The 5,793-nt window shown below is 44.4% G+C and overlaps 1 protein-coding gene across 2 annotated transcripts in view; it reads left to right on the top strand.

The window, feature by feature from the left end:
• The window catches only part of APOO (apolipoprotein O), a 275,320-nt gene that overhangs the window by 138,841 nt on the left and 130,686 nt on the right, over positions 1-5,793 (top strand). The gene's annotated exons all lie outside the window — the stretch shown is intronic.

Genomic DNA, 5,793 nt, shown 5'->3' with positions numbered 1-5,793 from the left:
TATACCATTGAGGACATTTTTTTCTTAAACATAGCACAGACTCTGAGTATATACATGGCTTCTTGCCAAGGCATTTGCAGGACATTTTTTAAGCCTGACCTTCGCTGCAGTTCCCCTGCGTCATCTAAATCCCATCATCCCTACGTGATTCCTTTGTGTTTTGCCTCCCTCCACTTCCCAGCTCTTCTCGTTAGCAGAGGGTAGATGAAATGTTGGGGTGAAGGGATTTGATGAAGGATGTGGCATTCCGGAAGGTTTGTGGGCAGCTCCAGCTCTAAAGTCCTAAGTAGAGGTGTTCAGAGATGAGCCAAATGAGGAAGCCCAGGGCTGCGTGTTCATCCTTCCGCCAGACGGCTCCTAGCACCTGTGCTGGGGGCTGGGCGGATAGATCATCAAAAAACAAAAACAGTAGTAGTAACAGCAGCTTACGCTTATGGAGCGCTTGCCTTGTGCTATGTACGCACTATCCTAAGCACTTGACATGTATTAGCTCCTTTCTTTCTTCCATCGACACTATGAGGTAGGTTGTGGCCGGCTCCCAGGGTCGGATCGCTCAGGACACCGAAGCACAGAGGGGTTAAGCCACTTGCCGAGGTCCCACCACTAGCAAGAGGCAGTGCTGGGATTCAGAGCAAGGGTGTGTGGGGCGAGGACACTCCTGACCGGTAGGGTGTACTACTTTCTAGGAATGTAGCAAGGGAGGCCATACCCAGTATCACATTGTCACCTGGGGAGGCTCTACCCAGTATCACAGTGTCACCCAAAGGGAGGTGTTCCCGTGAGTCTGCAGCCAAGACAGTCTCTCCCTTGATGGGACAGGGAGTTGATCAAGGTCAGGAGAGACAAAGACCAGGCTGCAGAGAAGAAAATCATCTCTGAAAGGTGCTCCTGGGAAGGATGCAGTCTTTAGTGTGGGCTCTGGATTGGTGGCCACACACTGGGCTTTGCCTCAGAATTAGCTGGCACGCTTTGAAAGAAAATCAGATGAGGCTAGTATTAATGGAAGTCACGGTTACTCTGAACAAGCGTTTCTGGCAGGGTCAGTCACGGGAACAAACAACTGCTGTGGAGGTGTGTGGGTTGGCTCCTGGAAGCCAGGCTGCGGGGCACGCTGCGAGCGGGCTAGCTTCGGTCTTGTCTCCCCCCTCAGTACTTGCTACCATCCTGAGCCTCACCTGGCCCTTCAGCTCAGCAGTTTGCATACCTGCCTACAAGCTGGTGGGGTCCCTGTGGTATCTGATGAGGGAAGAAGGGACAGGTTCTGGGGAGATGTGTGTGTCAAGTGGAGTTCAGTGAAGGGACCTACTGCATCCTATTGTGTAGATTGTATCTTATCCACTCATCCATTTATTGATGTGCACTGCAGCTTTTTCCAGAACTTCCTTGCTCTTTTAAGCAGTGTTGCAGTAAATATCCTAAGTGGCTAAAACATTTAGCCGTTAAATTATTTCCTTAGGAAAACGAGAGAAGTGATGTCTAGGTCAGAATAGTATATACGTGTTGGAGGCTTTGATTATGTATTTCGCATAACCCTCCAGAACAGTAGCACACATTCACTCACTCATCAGTGATTTTTCTGAACTTCACTAAATTGTATCCTATTCTTTTAAAAACCTATTTGCTATTTCCGTAGGTGAAAATGACATTCATTAATTGCCTTTCTTTGAATTCTACTGAGATTGAACTTTTAAAAACTACTCTTTGTCTTTTTAATTATTTGAGTAAGTTTGGATATCAGAGTCTTAACCCAAAATCTGTTATTTGTCAATAAAATGTTTTTAAATAATAAGAACTATAGGCTTTAATTTTCAGTATAGGACTTTTAGAGGACAAGAGGAAGCAAACTACAGAAGGTACCTGATAGGTCCTAGCTATTTAGTGTATTGTCCCTCTTTAAAGACCAGCAGACTTTTAACCTGTACCAGCTCTGCCGTGTGTCTAGTGTGGAACTTCCTAATGTGGGTTGGATGTGCTTTAGTCCATGCTCATACACCCCAGTCTTACTTCAGGCATTTATTACCAAGTTCTTAGTTTTTGTGTAGGTATTTCGCCAATGAGCAGTCTTCGAGGATGGAGTCTCTATCACTGGTTTCTTTAGAAAAGAGTTCGCGTTAGCGTGCTTTGCATTGTGTCGTGTGTGCCCATTTGACTCTGTGGATCCTTTCTCATGGTGGCGCGAATATCCTGTCTGTATGTTCCCTTTGCTTGTCTGCATTGTCCACGTCACGATCTACCTTCTCCCAGTACAAATTAAGGTGACTGCATGAGTTGTACTTTGTTTTGAATTGCTCTGAATTTTTTAGTACTTAAATTTTGTTTTAAAACACAAAACAAAAGTGCTTGCAAGTTAGTTGTGGCTTTTTTTAGTTTAGCCTGAAGAGGGGCTCAGTACTTCGCAGGTGTCTCAGGGATTTCAGTGCGCCGGGCGCCATCTCGTGGCCTTTGGGTTACTGTGCAGTGTAGTCCCTTTAATAGAAAACTTGCAAAATACCATTTATTTCTTTTTAAAACTTTACTTTTATTGTTTCCACTACTACAGATGTCCCCATTTTCCCCCCTTTGCCCACCCCCACCCAGCTCTCACCACCCCTTCCCTCAGGCCTTCACCACACTGTTGCTTGTGTCTGTGGGTTATGCACCTGTGTTCTTTGCTAATCCCTTCCCCTTCCATCCAGTCCCCCTCTCCCCCCCCCTCTGACAGCTGTCAGTCCGTTCCATGTGGCCATGCCTCTGTTTCTATTTTGTCAGTCTATGTTGTTCATTAGATTGCACACATAAGTGAGGTCATATGGTATTTGTCTTTCACTGACTGGCTTATTTCACATAGCATAATAATCTCCAGGTCCATTTTACCTGTCACAAAATGTAAGAGTTCCTTTCTGATGTCCTGACTGAGCTTTACAAAGGAACAGAATTTGAAGTTGATGAAATCACACCTGCGGATTCAACTCTTACTTTCTTTCCATCTCACCTTGGGTCACACCCTGAACCTCTAATCCTAGCCAGTCCTCTAATCCTGAACCTCTAATCCTAGCCAGTCCTCTAATCCTGAACCTCTAATCCTAGCCAGTCCTCTAATCCTGAACCTCTAATCCTAGCCAGTCAACTCTAAAGTATGTGCCATCTTCCAGCACATTATCATGAGAGAGGAAAACCAGTTAGTGCTCTGGGTCTTAGATTGGGTCTCAAGTACAGTTTTTAAGAAATTTATTTATTGATTTTGAGAGATAGGAAGAGAGAAAGAGAGAGAACACATTGATTTGTTATTCCACTTATTTATGCATTCATTGGTTGAGTCTTGTATGTGCCCTGACCAGAGACTGAACCTGCAACCTTGGCATATGGGGATGATGAGCTACCCAGCCAGGGCCCAAGTACAGTTGTCTTATATAAGGACAGTACACTCATAGGTGATAGGGCCTTCAGTGGAGGAATAGGAAATGGGTTTACACTCCCCTCCTCTGTAACACCTTCCCTTATCCCAATCTTCCCTTGCACAGTGGTGCCTTAGGACTCGTGAAACCTCATACTTGTAGCATTTTGATGAGAGAAAATGTTTCAGTACTCAGCACTTGCTAGAACCTGCAAGAATCACACCATGCTGCAAGAGAAAATGCTTCATCAATCGTTGCTTGCTCGCCACTCATTGGAATGAATTAGCGACGAGTACCGAGGTACCACGGTAGTTGCTCATGCTCGCCTTGGAGCCACCGCAGGCCACAGTGTTGTTGGCATTTATTGCACTGTATTGCGCTTTCTATGTGCTTTTGTTGGGGAGACCATGGGCTTCTTGAGGGAAGAGGTTGTGTCATGCTTTTTATCCACACTGCCTTGTGAAGTACTTCGCGCAGATGTAGGTAATAAATATTTTCTGCATGAACAAATGCAGGATTTAGGTGAACTTGGGTGTTTGACTTGGATTTTGAAATTTAAAAAAAAGATTTTATTTATTTTTAGAGGGGAAGGGAGAGAGGGAAACATCAATGTGTGGTTGCCTCTTGTGCGCCCCCTACTGGGGACCTGGCCTGCAACCTAGGCATGTGCCCGACTGGGAGTCGAACTGGTGATGCTTTGGTTTGCAGGTTGGCGCTCAGTTCACTGAATCACACCAGCCAGGAATGCTTTTGAATTTTACATTTAAAAAATTGTAAAGTTAAGCCTCAGGAAGGTGGACCTTTACAACTATATTGTTAGGATTTTACGTAAGTGTACAACATGCCAAATTGTTACTATGTTAGTAGTGGAATTGGTAAAGTTGCTTTGCTATCTAAGACTAAATACTACACTAAACATTTTTGTTTTAAAAGGTAGGTAAATATTTTAATGAGTTTATAGATGCGTACGTGTGTATATGTGTATGTACACACACACAGGCATATACAGTAGGGTCTGGCACAAATAGCGTCTCCTTTTGTTACAAAATCTTTTATTATAAAATCATAAGCATGTCATTCTGTAACATAACAATATCACGCTCAAGCATACCGTATGACACTTTAGGTGAAATGTTCAAATTAAAACTACAAATTATAACACCCGTATTACTACCCTACCAACCACACTCAAGCAGGTGTTACTTCTGCTGGACCCTGTATATCTCTCCTGATGTAGAGACCTTTATGGAGCTGTTGACCTGAGATTCACATGTTATCCCATTCATATATTAATTAATCTATTCAAAGATACTTCATTGAGATGGCATTGAAAGTTCATGGGTAATGAAATACAAGGATGCATTTCATGATACCAGATTGGGGGTGGAATTAGATTACAAAATATCATTAAATAGTAAAATAGTGGTTAACATATTTGAGAACAAAATATACCACCTGGAAGTCTACTGACAGATGGAGACTTTAGGGTGTAGGATTAGATGTGCCCATGGGCAGAGAAGAAATGATGGGAGTGGGGACTGATTTTTTGCATGAGACTTGGGGGGTTGGTGCTAAGAAATCCCTGGAAGAACCCGCTGCAGTCACTGTGGAGCTCAGTATGCTGGCAAAGCTTAACTAGGAAATAGTCAACAGAAGATCAGAACTTGGAGGGAGAAGTATGGAATTACAGGTGAGAGAGAGATGTATATGTATATGTATATGTATGTATTTGTGCACTGAAAAGACATGGTCTAGTATATTTCATAGAAACTTCAGGTTCCCTCTTGACCTATTATTTTGGATAAGCTCCAAATGCCACGGCGTGGTCCGCCCTCCTGCTGCAGGGACAGCTACTAAACTGTACTGGTCTCTGCCTTTCCATGGCTGGCTGGCAGCTGTCTCTAGAGAGGGGTGTCTCAGCCTTGCCACTATGGACACCTTGGGCCAGGGGTCTTTGCTGTGGGGCTGTCCTGTGCGGTGTAGGATGTTAAGCAGCACCCCGGCCCTACCCACCAGATGCTCCCCCACAGATGTGACAGCCAAAAATATCTCCGAGACATTACTGTCCCTTGGGGGCAAACTGTCCCCAGGTGAGCAGCACTGCTCTGGGTCAGCACGTTCTGGGAATTGGGCTCCTGTAGCTGTGACCCTGTCAGGCCTGGTGCCCATCCTTAGTGGGGGCACTGTCCTTGCTGGACACCCTTCCCAGTCTCCTGTGAACAGCCATAGGATCGTATTTAGGATATAATTTTCGACCTGTGGGCTTTCAGAAGTCATCTGTTTGAAGGGATAGGTGAGAAAAAAAGCAGAGGAGTGCATGTAATGCTATTTTATTCATGTCTATATTACCCAATTGATATGAAAGCGGTCAGTCAGGATGTATTTTCCTTTATTTGTAGATGCCCAGAAATTATGACAC

This window comes from Pteronotus mesoamericanus, unplaced genomic scaffold (assembly GCF_021234165.1).
Source record: "Pteronotus mesoamericanus isolate MK-2021 breed Mesoamerican mustached bat unplaced genomic scaffold, CSHL_Meso_final contig_65, whole genome shotgun sequence".
Taxonomy (NCBI): Eukaryota; Metazoa; Chordata; class Mammalia; order Chiroptera; family Mormoopidae; genus Pteronotus; species Pteronotus mesoamericanus.
Note: the sequence above shows the minus strand (reverse complement) of the source record. Positions and strands in the feature narration are given on the sequence as shown.